This window comes from Mustela nivalis (assembly GCF_964662115.1).
Source record: "Mustela nivalis genome assembly, chromosome: 20".
Taxonomy (NCBI): domain Eukaryota; kingdom Metazoa; phylum Chordata; class Mammalia; order Carnivora; family Mustelidae; genus Mustela; species Mustela nivalis.
The window spans coordinates 17,999,410-18,017,958 of NC_139039.1; the positions used below are offsets into that span (position 1 = coordinate 17,999,410).

Consider the following 18,549-nt stretch of genomic DNA (forward strand, 5'->3'; position numbering starts at 1 on the left):
GGGGGGTACATCTTAAGTGATTTCATAATGTTCAAAGTGCCAAGTCTGAGATGGAAGGAAAGAAAACACCCAAATGGTAGGACTGAGAATTCAAAGGCACCATCAGCTTTTTTTCCAATGTACATCCCCAGGGCCTCTATTTCCATGTGGACAGGGATGAGCTAGACTGTGCAGTAGACTCGAGCCCTTACTGCACATCAGAATCATCTGAAGACCTTTCGAAACAAGACCCAAGGCTCTGTGCTAAGGATGACCAACCTATAAAGTTTTTCTGCCTCTGGGACCCACCTACGTATAGTTTTTAAAAACTTCCCAAGAGAATCTAACATGCCACCAGGGTTGAGGATCACTGAACTAAGACAACAGTTCTCATAGGCTTGCATAAGAATTGCCCAGAGGGTTTGTTAAACATAGGTCACTGGGACAATACAGTAGTCAGAGGTCTGGGATGAAGCCCTGGAATCTGCATTCTCACATTCCCAGGAGATGCTGATATTTCTGGCCCAAGGACCACATTTGGGGGACAACTTAGCTAGAGGAAGGCATAGCCCTTTTCTGCTCTTTTAAGGCATTCCTCTGTAAAAGGAATGGCTGATCTCACTACTGAGTGTGGGAGAAGAAACAGAGTGTGCTCAGCAGAGCAACGTCCTCTCTTTTTTCTTCAGATGTGTGGGCTGGAGATGTCATGTGTCAGAGAGAGACCTGCAAAGGAAGGAGGAAGGCCTACAGTTGGGTTTGGTTTGGTTTGGTTTGGTTTGGGAAGCAAAGTTTGATTTAGAAGAAATAATAAACCACAGAACTAAAGTCATTCCCTAACATAAGAGTTGGTTGGGTTTTGTTGTTGTTGTTGTTGTTTTACATATATAACTTGTTTTTAAATTTTGGTATCCACCTATCTTCTGGGTCTTTTCTCTCAATATACTACAAACTCGAGAAGGGAAAAAAAAAATGAGTGTTATATATTAGCTTCCTAAAATACTAACATAATTCTCCCTCTTTTGAAATGGCTTCTCTTCTTAGTTTTTTGAAAGCATTTAAAAAAATCTGACTAGTAAACAGGGCTATAAAAACTGAGGAGAAAACATGGCCCATGTTCTTTGGGAGCAAGTCTTTGAAAGACCAAGAAGACAAAGAGATGTGGCACATCCACAACGAACAGTTACAAAAATGTATGGGTGAGCACAGCTCTGCTCCATTCCACATATTTTACCTTATTTAGTTACAAAGTTTTATGGTTACCAAGTATGGGAGAGCACTAGCAGGTAAGAAGCACCAAATCAAAAAATGGTTATTAAGTAGCAGTAGCAAGAGTGAGAGTAGTATGTGTTTTATTCAAACACCTATTATTCAAATCCCTGCTATTTGCCAGATAATGTCCTAACCACCTTCTGTACAGTATCATCCCACTAAACAACTCTCTGTATAGGTAGATATTATTAGGTAAGGAAACTTGCCTACGGTATGGGCTGAGTTAATATCTGCAACACAAGAGATAAAGCTGGAATTCATACTCTGGTCTGTCTGGGTAGAAACCTGATGCTGTTTCCATTATACTGTGTACACATAGTTGTAGCCAACATCTATATGTGGGCTGGGTGAAAAGAGATAGAATATATAATACCAGATCCTTAACCTCAAAAACCTTAACGTACCCTAACTGAGAAGATAAAGATATTTAAACAACAGAGATCTAAAGATTCATATAATATAATCTTTGACTCCATCTAGAGAATGTTTCAAAAACAGTAACATGACTAGGAAGAATCCAACTGCATAAAACCCAACTGATACACAATTTGATCCCTCACAAACTATTCTGCTTTCAGAAAAAAACTGTATCTAAACAGGGTGTCTGAGAGATTGAGATCCACTATGTAAAGTGCATTCTACCTCTTCTTTAGTCTCTCAAGGACTCACTCAGACCGGATAAAAATTACTTCTTTTTCATACATACAGCTTCATTAATTTATTTAATTTCTCCTGGTCTCTCTCTGGGTTTCATATACTAATCAAATTTTAAGGTATAATCTAGTAAACTCCAGATCCACACTGTACAAAAGAAGAACATTCTTCATGCTAATTTGTCATTAAAATTCTGTTTACTTTCCTCTAAATAAATAATAGCATGGTGCCTTGATGGATAGCAATGAAAGAGATATTAGAGAATTTATTTTTATACCCTAAGACAAGGGTGGGGGGGACAACTGAGTAAGGCATCCATAGAGCACCAAAATTCAGACAAATATAAAGCATCTCAAAGAAGCAGAATTGTGTGAAACTACTAAAATCAAATAAAACACAAAACAGAACTAGGGGAGAATCATAAAGTAGAATTATCAAAAAGGCCAACCTGCATTGCAATTCAGTAAACAGAAGCAATGGAGTATGGGGTGGGGGGAAGAAGAAGAAGAAAAAAGACTGGGTTAAGGGGATCCAAGACTGAATCTTATTTGCCCAAAAATGAACTGTGTGATCTTCATAATTCATTTTGCATCTCAAGGCTCTGTTTCTGGGTAAAATTGGGGAAATGAACTAGATTAAGGGTTCTTAAAATTCATTTAGGGGGATCACTAGCATAAATGGGGAAAGGCATTTTTATTGTTTTCTAACCTAAATAAAATTTATAACATTCCCTCCAATTATAGGTATAAGTGGTAAACCATAGTACTATTATCAATACTTGCAATTTTCTTCCAAAGGAAATTACAGATATCTTTGCATTACAGTATAGCTGCTACTGGTATCTCAAAATATCATTTCTAGCAAGGAGCTCTTCAAATTTATAGTAATCACAAAAACCTGGTTATTTCCCTCTTATTTTATGCATTGGTAAAGAAGCAAATGTATTACTATATTACAACATTCTTAAAAATGTTTTAATAAATGTATGTGAACATAATTCCTTTCTAATCATTTGTACATTAGCTTATGCTTTTTAAAATGTTTTTGTGAGATAGGATTTTACTAGATTATCAATAGAGTCTCATGGCCTTGACAGTCTCAAGGGCCACTCCCAACAACACTGTAGACTAAATATGCATCTCAGAACCCGAGTTCTCACTGGCTGGCATATGCACCAAGAACAAGCAGTAGTTGGGGTGCCTGGGTGGCTCAGTGGGTTAAGCCTCTGCCTTCGGCTCAGGTCATGATCTCAGGGTCTTGGGATCGAGCCCCATGTCGGGCTTTCCACTCAGCGGCGAGCCTGCTTCCTCCTCTCTCTCTCTGCCTGCCTCTCTGCCTACTTGTGAGCTCTGTCAAATAAATAAATAAAATATTAAAAAAAAAAAAAACAAGCAGTAGCACATGAGTGAAGCAAGTACCTTATGGGGAATGCAGCAGGAACCACAAATAATAATGGCATTGGAATCCATTAAGTGCATCTTCAGGTCTTACAGCATGAAGAGGAAATGCTATAGCTAGATCATCATTGAGAAATACTTAGCAAATATACCAGCCAGACTGATGCAGACCACAAAACTGCCCACCCCCTCAAAAAGGTGAAAGTGTATGGTACCCCAACGCTTGTTGAAAATCACTTCCTGCTGTTAGATGTTAGCAAGGGACAAGTAGAAAGACACAGGAGATGCTATGGTCACAGAGATCACACTCAGATGGAAGCATATGCATGTGCTTTGATGAGAATGGGAAGAACTGCATTTTCCAGTATGCTCAGTTCGTGGCTATTGCTTGGGTACATAAGGTAAAATTACAGCCATGTGCTTACTGGTACAGACCTACTGAAGTGAAGCATGTGAACTACCCTGCAAACCAACCCTAGCTGCTTCTGGCAGTGAAAAATAGAAGACTGCCCTGTAAAGAGAAGCAGAAGTAAGCTGAGATGGCATCTAGCAGTGAAAATTTAAAAGGAGAAGAGGATGAGTAGGTGGTATCTCTTAAACTTTAATGTGCGTAAGAAATATCAAGGGATTTTGCTGAGTGCAGATTCTGGGAACTCCCACCAGAGATTCTGAATTAAGAGATCTTCCAAACTTGTATTTAACAGGCAGGCATTCCAGGTTTATTATGATGCAGGTGATCTGCAGACCATACTTGGAGAAAAACCAGCTGACACTCCTAGTTAGGGAATTCTGAGTCAAAGAAATAAAGAGTCAAACAAAAAGGTCATTTTTGTAAGCACTTATCTACTCTAGTCCAGGCATATGGGCAGGGCTCTGGACATGGGTAAACACCAGAAATGGGTTAAGAGTAGATCGAGAGGCCAATGAGGAGGCCTTTGCCTTCAAAACTGGGAGGAAGATCAAGGGGTCTGGGGAATCACAGTGAGATGAGAAGTGATACGATATTGACAGAGACATAGAACCTACAACATAAAAAAATAATTTTTTTAAGTTTAAAAAACCTGATTCCCCTCATATAGTTACATAAAAGACACATCTTATTAAAAATAACATCTCCTTGGGAAGTAGTCAGCTGAGGACTTCTTGTATGGAAAAGTTCAAATATACAGAGGCAGTCCTGAAGGAACACAAGATTGTAAAAATCCCACACTCTGTTGGCACATTATCTATGCAACAGCACCTGCAAACAGAGACCCAGAGATGCTCAGACTCAGGAGTTATCTGGCATCTCCCTCTATCTGGGTGAACACACAAGGGATACTGTTTCAACCATTTCATACCTCCTGTTGGAAGTGTACATTGGCCAATGGCTTGGGTGCCCAGATAAAGAGCACAGTACATGGAGGGCTGGATTGATCTCAATAAAACTGCCAAAAGCCCATCTCAGTACAGTAATGAGTTCAGGTCAAGCAAGTGTCACTCTGAGTCCACTATTAATCTTCTCTTTGTGAATCACCAGTGAGAAAGCAGACCTTCTTAGCCACCATCCAAGTCCTTGAACTGCCACTCTGGCTCAGCTATCAGAGAGAAGCCCTTGAACCACGGATAAAAGAACTGCAGAAGAGGTGTCCTTGGAAACAAATACACTGACAAGTCAGTCCACTGTCTGGCTTCTCCAGAACAGGATGTGTACTTGAAACTTAGAGAAGGGAGAAAGTAATGGTGCTTCATGCAAATTAGATCTTAGGACTCACACCTTTGAATCTGAAAGTGGTCATCAGACAATGCCATTAAGAAGGTGACAGGAATTAATATTCATGGGCCACCTAAGCGCCACACTCCTAGACAGGTGTTTTATGTGCAACATTGAATCTGGTAGCACTAACCAACAATTTGGCAAATAGGACACCAAAGACTACCAGAATCACATTGTCAGGGCTAGGAGTGTGCTCAGAAATCATCCCACCTGTTTCTGTCATTTTACACATGAGAAAACGGAGGCCAAGAAAAAAGACATGGAACAGGGATGAGACACTCTTTTCTGCTTCCCTTATCTAACCTCTTTCCAATGTCCCATGTGGCCTCCCTATAAACAATCAACAATCAGGTATGTGTATTGATAAAGACTAAGAAATCAAGGTCTTTTTTGGAAGTCAAAATGTGTGTTTGGAAATAAGCCTCACAGTCTGCACACTAATGTAGGAAAAGTAGTTTTTTATCTCAAAAAATTTTTGAGCTTTTGATTCCACTGGGAGAGGGAAATATTAGTATCCATCAATTTTCTTTCCCCTCTTTGCTAGAAACTATACCTAAGTTAAAGGGAACCATGGTATAGGGGAACACAGTATAGGGGAACCACAGTGCGGTCTTAGATATCATCAACTGTATGACCCAGCATCAGATGAGATGTTTGTCATCATGTTGGGGAACTCCACCCCATTTATATACGTTTGTCACCACTGGTCACATATCTGTGTCCATGTTTCTCTTTCTGATGGGTAGAACTATAGACTACTTCCATGCCACAGATGGAGACATGAGATCTGATCTTACATTAGGGTGCCACCCATTATCATGAGAAACTTCATGACTATTATGACCCTGTCTGCCCAAACTCATTCTGTAGCAATCTCCTCTCATGCCCACCTTTAAGGTTCTCTCCATGTGTAGATCCTCTCTGTTCTTAGAGCCCACAAAGCTTTCTTAGGGTTTGTAGACAACCCAGAGCTATCCCTGGGAGACAGAAAGCAAGCCTTGTCTTTCTAGAGCTACCATTCAAACAGTAGCCCATTCCATCCGACCCAGAGGAAATTTTCTAGTCCTGGGGTTGAGTGAGAAGAAATCCTGGAGTTCTCTCTGGTTCCGTGGCATCATAAATATTTATAAATAAAATCAAAGGAGACAGACTTTCTTGTATTTTTCACCCTGTCACATCCCACAACTGAGGCAGGGAACAAGATCCACAGGCTCAGATTCAGCAAAGGTGAGAAGGGATGGGAGGAAAGGACTAGATGTGCTCTTTTCTGTTGCAGTAGATTGCCAGAGATTAGAGTCAATGGAAAATGAGGAAGGAGTAAAAGAGACCCAGAGGAGGGGCATTCACAATTTATCAAGCTATGAAAAATAGTATTTATTTTCAGCAACCACACTGAAGAACATGATGCAGAGCAATTTTGAAGAAATAAAGAGTTTATCTTAAGATGATACCAGTGCTTTATTTCTCCTTATTTTCTGAATATTATGACCTTTTACTCAAATCTGGTATGCTTTCCCTGCAGACCTAGCCATTCTTAATGAGCCAACTTTCAGGAAGCCAAAGGTAAGTGTCAAGCTTCTTGGTATGAATGCATCCATTCATCCAGGCATCAGAAATCCTTTTTTTTTTTTTTTAAGATTTTATTTATTTATTTGACAGAGAGGGATCACAAGTAAGCAGAGAGGCAGGCAGAGAGAGAGAGAGGAGGAAGCAGGCTCCCCGCCGAGCAGAAAGCCCCATGCGGGGCTCGATCCCAGGACCCCGGGATCACGACCCGAGCCGAAGGCAGAGGCTTTAACCCACTGGGCCACCCAGGCGCCCCTCAGAAATCCTTTTATAACAAGATAGAGTATCACTTAATTTAACTCCTACTCAATTAAGACTACAAGGAAGTTACATTTTCAACAATAAGAAAATATTACAAACTTCTGAATCCTGGGGTTTGTTCAAATATTATTATAATTAATTTAAATGAATTTAAATTCTCCACTTGTTGTCATAAACACATTAATGACCTGCTATCCTGGAATATTTAATATATCTCTGTTGATAAGCTTAATCATGTAGGGGAGAACTGGGGTTTCCTGATGATGTTTTCTAGAATTTTGCAAATTATTTTAAAATATGATACTCAGTGCCTGAGTGGCTCAGTGAGTTAAAGCCTCTGCCTTCGGCTCAGGTCATGATCCCAGGGTCCTGGGATGGAGTCCCCGCATAGGGCTCTCTGCTCAGCAGGAAGCCTGCTTCCTCCTCTCTCTGCCCGCCTCTCTGCCTACTTGTGATCTCCATCTGTCAAATAAATAAATAAAATCTTTAAAAAATAATAATAAAGTAAAATAAAATATGATACTCATTTTTGCCTGGAGGTCAAGCAGGTTTTGCAGAGGCAAATCAAGAGCATATTTAAAAGACTCAATCTGTGCCTATGTATAACAGCCTCTCAGAGTGTCAGTTGGAAGATTGTGCCATGCTGTTAATTCGAAAGTAACAACAAATTTTCAACTAACTCCACATTTATCTTGACAAATCCTTTGGGCATACTTTTAAAGGTGAAACGTGTGTGCTCCATGACTTCATTCCCAGGCAAGGGTTTTTGTGGTGCTAATCATGAACAAATGATCATAATTATACAGTCCTCAGAGAGCCTGCCCAAAGTTGGGTAGAGTTTAAAGTAAAGTTTACTTCACGCAGTTCCTACTTCTCCTGACTATTGGATTTTTATTTATTACAGCAGATTTATCATGTGCTAGATAATTTCACATTCATGGCTTTTCTAGCGCTCAATTTATCAAGGCGAGTGGTGCCACATCCTTCTGTATTTTATCGCAAGTACCATCAGGGTAAGAGAGACAGGTTCTCTTTCTCCTGCAGTGACTTTACCGCTAAATCATAATTCATAACGATGCGTCTTTCCTGGGTTCAATTTTTAATGTTGTTTCCCTTTTTGGAACGTTTACATAACAGGGAAAAAGAAAGCATTATATATGAGTCACATTCATATCACTCATGTGTTCTCTACTGAGAGGATGAAACCAGATAGCTAAAAAAATACTGAGTGATTTTAGCTACTCATTATGGACATTTTTTTTTTTTTTTGGAAGTTGCACACTTTTTCATTAACAAAGACAAGAAAAATGAGGAGAAACGTGATGAGGGCTGAAGTCATGACTTTTGCTTTCTTTCCAAGTTTAAAAAGTGAGGTGGTTAGTGATGTAGCACATTGATTCTATGGTACCCAATCAGAGAGAATCAGGACCAAATGGATTAGTGAAGGGTTATGATCCATCAGTAAATGAAATTATTTTCTTTTGATGCTATTCTTCCTGCTGTGAATATAGTAACTAATGAAATCCATTTTACTTTACAAAAGAGCAACAGATCCTCTCACTTTCTCTTGAGAATTATGCTTGTTCTTTCTTAACACTGTTCTCCCCCCAACTCCCTTGTTTCCTTGTAGAGGGCTTACTTGCACTACAAAGCACGTGATACAGTTAACTCCTACAGGGTAAACTGATTCTGAAGATCTCCAGTTTCATTTCCATGAAAGTTAAAATAGATTTTTCAAATAGAGCATTTTCAACCAGAATGAATATCAGAGAATAGTATCTTTCCAAAAAAGTACAAAACTTCTCCTTTAAATGACTTCCTAGTGAGTATCAGAAGGCAGTAGAATCATACCCACTTTGTTGACTTACAACTCTGGTGCCTCATCTGTAAAGTAAGGGCAATTCTTCCTCTCAAACTGTAACAACTTTTTTTTTTTTAAAAGATTTTATTCATTTATTTGACAGAGAGAGATCACAAGCAGGCAGAGAGGCTTGATCCCAAGACCCTGAGATCATGACCTGAGCCGAAGGCAGCGGCTTAACCCACTGAGCCACCCAGGCACCCCCAAACTGTAACAACTTTCTGATCTTTATTAAACTTTGCTGCAAAGAGCAACAAAACTGCATTATCTGGATTTCATGGCTCTTATTTTAATTAGTATAAATGTGACTATCAAAACTCCATTCCAAAATCTTTGTCAAATTCATTTGGTCTCCTTTTGTTTTTACAGATCTGTAATTTCTGAACAAGACATTTTCCCAAAATATCAGAGGTTTAAGTGATAGTTTTTTATCCTCAAGAGTTATGAATGGGTCAGCCCAAGATATTTGCATAAATGCAGTGACTTGTTATTAGCTTGGCAAAGCTTTCAGCATTGTATTAAAAAGTTAATAGCTGTTTGTAAGCATTCTAGAAATCAGTTATTAGCCACTCGCTCTAACTTAATTCTCATTTTACACTAATAGTGCCCTAAATTGCTCCTTGGAAGTAATCTGAGCCCTCAATATTACCATCTTATATAAGAAAAATTTATAATAAAAAAGACTAGATGACTTTAGGATCATCTAATAGGTTACGGGTCAGAATAAATAAATAAATAAAAGCCCAATACATTAAATTAATCTACAAAATATTTTTTCAATAAAAAAAGAAAAACCAGATCTAGAACAATGTGATGTTTTTAAGCAACTTAATGAACAAATTAAATCAACAAAATGCAGAAGTCAGTTGTAGCAAAATGGCCCCAAAACATTCTTTGGGTAGGAAAATGTTTGATATACACAGTGTATACCCAGTAAATGTCAGCTTTCATAAGTACAATTATTATTACAGAGCCTGAGGCTCTGTTTTTCTGCTGGAGAAATTTTTAGCACTGAAAAACAATCAATAGTCACAGTTCTTGTTTCTTGTCCATTCTGTCTTGAGATAGACTTTCCCCATCCTCACAAACATAAATGAGGTTGTAGCATTCTGGATTTTGTGGTTGTGGTTGTTATTTTGTTTTGTTTATAAGTTTTAATCATTTTTTGACAAATATACTAGCTACTTAATCTCAAAATAAACAATAAATCTTGGAACACTGGAAAAATAAAGTAAAAAAAAAACACCTTTTTTCTTAGAGCCATTTTTTGCCCACCTTTGAAAGACCTTTCCCATTGAAAACCAAAAACAATTACAAGTGTTAGGTTAAGTTCCAGAGTGTTCTAAAGTGAGCTCCCCTTCCTGTTGTCTTATTGAAGTTTTAACCCAAACCAGGGGTCTGGGGACAAAAGGCTTGACAAGATTATACATTCACTGTCACTGACCTAAGTAAAACATCAGATGTGTGCATGCATGTATTTAGACAGGTATGTGTATATAACTATGAATATATGCATAACTATCCACATAGGATATAAACTCAAATTTTAAAAGTGGTATGTGCTATGGTGAGTGCTGTAAAGTGTGTAAACCTGGCAATTCACAGATCCATACCCCTGGGGCTAATAATACATTATATGTTAATAAAAAAATTAAAAATTATAATAAAAAATCCCTTTTAAAATGATATGTCTAAGAGATAGAAATGGGGTTATTTTAATCATTAAAAATTTCTGTTTTCTAAACTTACTATGAGGAATATGCATTACTTTTATAAGCAGCATAAACAATAAGCTTTAAAATAAAGTATGTCTGGTGATGGTTGAAGAGCAATGAATACAGTTAATACCATTGAATTATAGTTAAAAATGGTTAAGACAGTAAACTTTATGTTACATGTGTTTTACCACAAAAGGATAATAGTAAGAGTAATAATAATAATAATAACAATAAGTATGTCTAAGCTATAAAACAGAGTAAATAATAATCACCATTCTAGGGCAAGTATTATTTCCACAAGACCATTTACCTCTCGTATACCTATTATACCTGGATCTCAAATGGGTCCTATAGAAAGCACCGCTGCTAAAGGTCAGTGTACCCTGTAGTACCCACTGAACAAGGATGAAAGTGAGATTTTTTTCAGAGTGAGTCTAGCTACAAGGTCATTCTGGAGTAGTGTGGGCTGGTGAAAGTGTAGTTTCTAATTACAAAAGCAAAAAATGTTCATTTGACAAATTTGGTGGGTGTGTGGAGACAAAGCCAGTAAAGGCAGATTACTCAGAATTATTCACTATTCATATTTGGATTCACACTATGTATATTATTTTTAGTCTTACTGTGTACACTTGCAATGTCATTAAATATTTTTCTGAGCAGTAATTTTATGGCTGCCTACATATGTATCAAATTATTTAACAAATCCCTTGTGCTTAATCCTTCAGGTTTTTCTCCAAGAGAGATAGTAATGCTTATACATAGAGCACGCTTATACCCATAGCATTTTCCCTCTGTGGATAATGTCAGGCTCCTACTTTTTTTTTTTTTTTTTTAATTAGTAAATTTTATTTTTTAGAGCAGTTTTAGGTTCACAGAAAATTTGAGTGGAAAATACAGAGTCCCCATATACTCCCTGTCCGCACACATGCACAGCGCTCCCCACTGTCCACATCTCACACTACAGATGTGCATTTGTTACAATCCCTGAGCCTATACTGATCCATCATGATCACACAAAATCCGTAGTTTATTCTAATGTTCACTCTTTGAATATCTTTTTTAATACCTAATACATCCTCCTCAAGCTAAATCCCTTGAAGTGGGACGACTGATATAAAAGATATGAACATGGAACAAAAATTCACAAGTGTATACTTATTCGTGAATGATATTTTCCTAAGAATTCAGTTTCTTGGGGCGCCTGGGTGGTTCAGTGAGTTAAAGCCTCTGCCTTCAGCTCAGGTCATGATCCCAAGGTCCTGGGATCGGGCCCCACATCGGGTTCTCTGTTCAACAGTGAGCCTGCTTCCTCCCCTCACTCTGCCTGCCTCTCTGCCTACTTGTGATCTCTCTCTGTCAAATAAATAAATAAAATCTTTAAAAAAAAAAAAAAAAAGAATCAGTTTCTCACTGAGTTTTAGCCTGAGACATTCTTTTCATGTCACAGAGTAATTTGGGATCAGACAAACATGAGTTCAGATTCCAGTTCTGGACTTCATGGCATGATGTCCTTTGTGGACCTTGGCTTCTAAGCTTCAGTTCCTTCCCACAAAAAAACAGGGATACTAATCACCACCTCACATGATCATTTGACAACTCAATGAAATCATGTGCATAACTTGCTCAGCACAGTTCTTAGGGTCAGTGGCACTTTTGCCAAGAATGTGCTTGAGGCCGGGCTGTAAATCTATGTGAGTCAAAGTTCTGAAAGTCCAGGTCCTTTCCTGACGTTTTAGTAAGATATATTATATACAGAGCATCTATCTCCTCCAACCAGAACACCTACTTTGATCTCAGAGATCATCAATTAGGATACAGGTTCTCTAGTTCAGTGCCCATGTGACCAACCTACCTGCATAATTCACAGCATGGTCAATGGTCATGGTCAAATGAAATGATGTGATCCCAGTTCATCCTTCTCATCATGGCCAGAATTTACTGTGGATAAATACACTTCCTCCCTCCACTGACTTTGAGCTTAGCCATATGACTTGCTTTGGCCGATGGCCCATGAGCAGGCTTACATTATACCACAACCAGCCAGAGGCTACAAATGAGCTCTGAGGTTTTGACTCACCTTCCTGGGCTCTTCCCTGCCCCAAGAGAAAAGCATGCCCTCGTGCCACTGCTCTTCCACCTGGGTCCTGGAAATGAGAGAGAGACACATGGAACAGATATAAACTCCACTGCACCCAACCCACACGCCAACCTGGGAAAAATTAATATTTGTTGTTTTAAGCCATAACATTTGGGTGTCCTAACTTGCTAATACCCATGGTTGTTAATTTCTGCCAACACAGACATACTTGACTTCAGAATAAACACCAAGGGAAAGGAAAGTGCCTCCTGAGGAGGCATAACTGTTCTGAGACATTTACTAAAAGCAGTACCATCACAATACCCCAATCTTCCTTTCCCCATGATAAAGGCAAGGTACTACGGAGTGTTAGCAAAGACAATATGCTTGAGAAGCTAGAGCCAAGGTCCCATGGTGGACAGGCTGGTAATGGAAATCTGCCTTGTCTCACTTTGGTTATTCCTCTCCAGGGGTGATTTACAAGGTGATAAAAGACTTCAAGCTGCAAAAGGTACTTAGGCTGTTAAAAACCAGCTTTTTATGATCCCTTGTTCTTTATAGTACATGTTGTTTCATTAATCAAATGCTTATTCTATTAGAAGTCCCAACCCTTTAAGATGGTGGGACATTTCATTTTTATTGCCCTGAAGTGACATTAATCCACATGCTGCCCAGCAGGTCACTGGTGAGTTCTTAGTGTTCAGACTCTGCATCCTCTGTCCTTTTTGATCCTATTTTGTGTACTATTTCAGACTTCAATTTTTTTTAACTTTTTATTTCATGTTGATACTGGAATAGATGCCAAAAAAAGTTAGCCAAAATCCTTTTTTCCTCCATCACCATATATTTAAAGTTTGGAGCCAGTCACTGATGTCATAATCAGGCACATGGGCTTGCGCAATACCTCATCTTTTCTGGCCTAAGCTTCGGCTGGCTCAGTCTTATCTGCAACTGGTTAAATTAGATGACCCCATCCCGTCAGCTGAGAGGAACACCTGTCTGAGTCATTCCCTTGTCAAAGATGGGTTTTATACTGGAATCTCTTGCTGTGCATTTTTTTGACCAATGTAATGAATTTTCGTTTTCTAGTTCTAAGTTTTAGGCTGTTCTGAGTAAACTATATAATTATTTCTAACCATTTATCATTTGTAATCATTATACAAAAGCCACCTCAAATCATTCTTTAGAAAGAGATGGAATATGCATGATATAGGTAGTAAAATAAACCAATAGAGATACAAACTAATATAAAAAAATCACTAAATTATAAATACTTATAAGTAAAAGTTATAAAATATAAAAATAAAATATATAAGTATATTTGTAAATATGAAAATAAAATATAAAAATATTTAAAATATAAAAATATTTTATATTATATATTATAAAAATATAAATATATAAAAATATATAAATAAATGTAAATATATAAAATAAAATATAAAATATAAAAAATGCAGAGCCTTTAGAAATGCAACCCCTGACTTATTACCTAGACTATAAGGCAAAGATTAGAACCACTCCTAAAGAAACAACAATAAGACTCCAATCTGTTAGAAGAATAATTAAAAAACAAGCTCTTACTGAGAGGAAGGAGGGGCTGCTAATCTACATGAGAAAACAGAAATTGGGAATAAAAAACAACACAGAGAAACATATAATCCCTCCCAGCCCCATCTCCTTTGGGAAGGGGAACCTGCTTCTGACAAGATCAGGGGAAACCCACTTCTGACAAGATGTTGGCAGGGCCATGTTCCATTGGAAAGTACTTGGCATTTTTAGTATGTCTTCACTGGTTTTTTCCTTTGTATCTTCGAATAGGCATAGATCTCCAGTGTTGGGGAAAAAAATATGTATTTAGTAATATTCCATTGTATATATGGACCACATCTTCTTTATCAATTCATCTGTTGAAGTGCATCTCAGCTCTTTCCAGTTTGGCTATGGACATAGCATTCATTGCGGCTATGAACATTGGAGTGCCTGTGGCCCTTCTCACTACATCTCTATCTTTGGGGTGCAATTGCTAGGTCATAGGGTAGCACTGTTTTTTAATCCTTTGAGGAACCTCCACACTGTTTTCCAAAGTGGCTGCACCAATGTGCATTCCCACCAACAGTGTAACAGGGTTCCCCTTTCTCCACATCCTCTCCAACACTTGATTTTTGCCTACTCAATTTTTGCCATTCTAACTAGTATAAGGTGGTATCTCAGTGGTATATATATCAGTGGTGTATATCAGTATAAGGTGGTATCGGAATTCAATTTGATTTGAATTACCCTGATGGTTAATGATGATGAACATTTTTTCATGTGTCTGTTAGCCATTTGTATGTCTTCTTTGGAGAAGTGTCTGTTCATGTCTTCTGCCCATTTTTTGGCTTGATTATTTGTTTTTCTGGTGTTGAGTTTGTAAAATTTCTTTTTAAGATCTTGGATATCAGCCCTCTGTAGTGCCATTTGAAAATACATTCTCCCATTCTGTGGGTTGCCTCTTTGTTTTGTTGACTGTTTCCTTTTCTGTGCAAAAGCTTTTTATCTTGATGTAGTCCCAAAAGTTCATTTTTGCTTTTGTTTCCCTTGACTTTGGAGACGTTTGTTGAAAGAGGTTGCTGTGGCAAGTGTTGAAGAGGTTACTGCGTATGTTTTCTTCTAAAATTTTGATGGATTCCTATCTGACATTGAGATCTTCCATCCATTTTGAGTTTATCTTTGAGTATGGTGTAAGAGAATGGTCAAGTTCCATTCTTCTGTATATAGCTGTCCAATTTTCCCAGCACCATTTATTGAAGAGACTGTTTTTTTCCATTGAATATTTTCCCCTGATTTGTCAAAGATTAGGTGACCATAGATTTGGGCTTTCTATTCTGTTCCATCGATCGCTGTGTCTGTTTTTGTACCAGTACCATGCTGTATCGGTGATCACAGCTTTGTAATACAGCTTGAAATCAGGCATGTTGCCCCCAGCTTTGTACTTTTTTTTTTTTTTTTCAACATTTCCTTGGTGATTCAGGGTCTTTTCTGGTTCCATACAAATTTTAGGATTGTTTGTTCCAGCCCTTTGAAAAATGCCATTTGCATTTTGATCAGGATGGAGTTGAAAGTATAGATTGCTCTGGGCAGCACAATTTAACAATGTTTATTCTTCTGATCCATGAGGATGAGATGTTTTTCCACCTTTTTGTGTCTTCTTCAATTTCTTTTATGAGTGTTCTGTAGTTCATAGAGTATAGATCCTCTTTGTTTAGGTTTATTCCAAGGTATCTTATGGTTTTTGGTGCTATCATAAATGGAATCAATTATCTAATTTCTCTTTCTACAGTTATGTTGCTAGTGTATTAGAAAACAGCTGATCTCTGTGCATTGATTTCATATCCTTCCATATTACTAAATTGCTTTATGACTTCTAATAATTTGAGGGTGAAGTCTTTTAGGTTTTCTACATAAAGTACTGTGTCATCTGGGAAGAGAGAGTGTTTGACTTCTTTTTTTGCCAATTTGAATACTTTTTATTTCTTTTTGTTGTCTGATTGCTGTTGCTATGATTTCTAGTACTATGTTGAGTAACAGTGGTGAGAGTAGGCATCCTTATATTCCTGATCTCAACAGAAAGGCTCTCAGCTTTCCCCACTGAGAATGATATTTGCTGTGGGTTTTTCATAGATGGATTTTATGAAGTTAAGGAATGTTCTATCACTATACTCTGAAGAGTTTTAACCAGGAAAGGATGCTGTATTTTGTCAAAAGTTTTTTCTGCATCAATTGAGAGGACCATGTTGTTCTTGTCTCTTCTCTTATCTACATATTCTATCACAGTGATTTGCAAAAGTTGAATAACCCTTGCACCCCAAGGATAAATCCCACTCTGTTTTGTTAGATAATCCTTCTAATGTACTGTTGGATTCTATTAGCTAGGATCTTGTTGAGAATTTTGGCATCCATATTCATCAGAGATACTGGTCTTAAATTCTCCTTTTTGATACGGTCTTTGCCTGGTTTGGGGATCAAGGTAATGCTGGCCTTATAGAAAGAATCTGGAAGTTTCCCTCCTGTTTCTAATTTTTGAAACAGCTTCAGGAGATTAGGTATTATTCCTTCTTTGAATGTTTGGCAAATTCCCCAGGGAATCCATCAGGCCTTGGACTCTTGTTTTGGGGGAGGTTTTTGATCACTGCTTCAATCTCATTATTGGTTATTGGTCTATTCAGGTTATCAATTTCTTCCTGTTTCAGTCTTGGTAATTTATAGGTTTCTAGGAATGTATCCATTTCTTCCATCTATTGTTATATAGCTGTTGGTAATAATTTCTGGTGATTGTATTTATTTCCTTGGTGTTAGTCATGATCTTTCCCCCTTTTAGTCATAATTTTATTAATTTGGGTCTTTTCTCTTTTCTTTTGGATAAGATTGATAAACCACTTATTCTTTCAAAGAACCAGCTGCCAGTTTCGCTAATGTGTTCTATTTCTGGTTTCTAATTCATTGATCTTTGCTCTAAAATTAATGATTTCTCATCTCGTGCATGGGTTAGGTTCAATTTGTTGTTGATTCTCCAGACCTTTAAGGTATAAAGATAGTTTGTATATTCAGGGTTTTTCTATTTTTTTGAGGGAGGATTGGATGGCTATGTATTTCTCCCTTAGGACCACCTTTGCCATATTGCATAGGTTTTGGATCGATATGTATTCGCTCTCACCAGTTTCCATGAACTGTTTAAGTTCTTCTTTGATTTCCTGATTGACCCAAACATTTTTGAGTAGAATAGTCTTCAGCTTCCAAATGTTTGAATTTCTTCCAAAATTTTCTGTGATTGAGTTCCAGTTTCAAAGCATTGTGGTCGGAGAATATGCAGGGACTAATTTCAGTCTTTTAGTATCAGTTGAGATCTGATTTGTGACCCAGTATGTGGTCTATTCTGGAGAAAGTTCCATGCGTGCTTGAGAATGAGTATTCTATTGTTTTAGGGTGGAATGTTCTGTATATATCTATGAGGCCCATCTGGTGCAGTGGGCCAGTCAAAGTTCTTGTTTTGTTTTGATTTTCTGCTTAGATGATCTGTCTATTGCTGAAACTGAAGCATTGAGGTATCCTACTATTAATGTATTATTATCAGTATGTCTCTTTATTTTGGTTAAGAGTTGGCTTATGTCCTTGGATGCTCCCATGCTGGGACCATTTAGGCCATTCACCTTGAGAGTGATTATTGAAAGATATGTTTTTATTGTCATCATGTTGTCTGTGAAGTCCATTTTTCTACAGATTATCTCTGTAAATTTCTATTCCATATCCCTCTTGGGATCATTCCCCTTTTATAGAACCCCCCCCCCTTAATATTTCTTGCAGGACCGGCCTAGTGGTCACATATTATTTCAGTCTTCTGCCAGTCTTGTAAGCTCTTTATCTTTCCACCATTGTCACCAATGACAGCCTTGCCAGATAAAGAATTTTTGGCTACATGTTCTTCTCATTTAGTACCCTGAATATGTCTTGCCAGCTCTTTCTGGCCTGCCAGATCTCTGTGGACAGGTCTGACATTATTCTGATGTTCCTCCCATTGTATTAAGCTATCTCTTCCCCTAACTGCCCTTAAAATGGTTTCCTTCATTCTAAGATTTGTGAGAAACACCATTCCAAATTCAGTTGAAAAGGAGTTCCTCACTCCTCCACCATCTTGGTGGAAAGTAGCTGGAGGGCAGTTAGGTAGGGGGCTGGGCTAAATGGGAGACAGGTATTAAAGAGGGCACTTGTTGGGGTGATGTTATATGTAAGTGATGAAGCACTAAATTCTATTCCTGAAACAAACACTTCATTCTATACTCTTTCACTTGGATTTAAATTTAAAAAATAAAATAAAATAAAAATAAGAAACAAGTAAAAATGATTTGACTCTGATTGTCCCTTCCTTCTTGAAACTTTGTTCTAATAACTATTTCTCATCCCACCAGCAAGGCCATCCCTGTCCCATCTCCTGCACTAGCTCTTCCTTTTCCCGTCATCATCTAATCATGGCA

The 18,549-nt window shown here is 37.8% G+C and overlaps 1 long non-coding RNA gene across 1 annotated transcript in view; it reads right to left on the reverse strand.

Annotated features, from left to right (window-relative positions):
* Positions 1-12,549: 12,549 nt before the first annotated feature.
* Positions 12,550-18,549, reverse strand: part of LOC309855374 — a 411,593-nt gene continuing 405,593 nt past the window's right edge. The window contains exon 4 of the long non-coding RNA XR_014306764.1: positions 12,550-12,605. This is a non-coding gene — a long non-coding RNA (uncharacterized lncRNA). The remainder of the gene's footprint in view (positions 12,606-18,549) is intronic.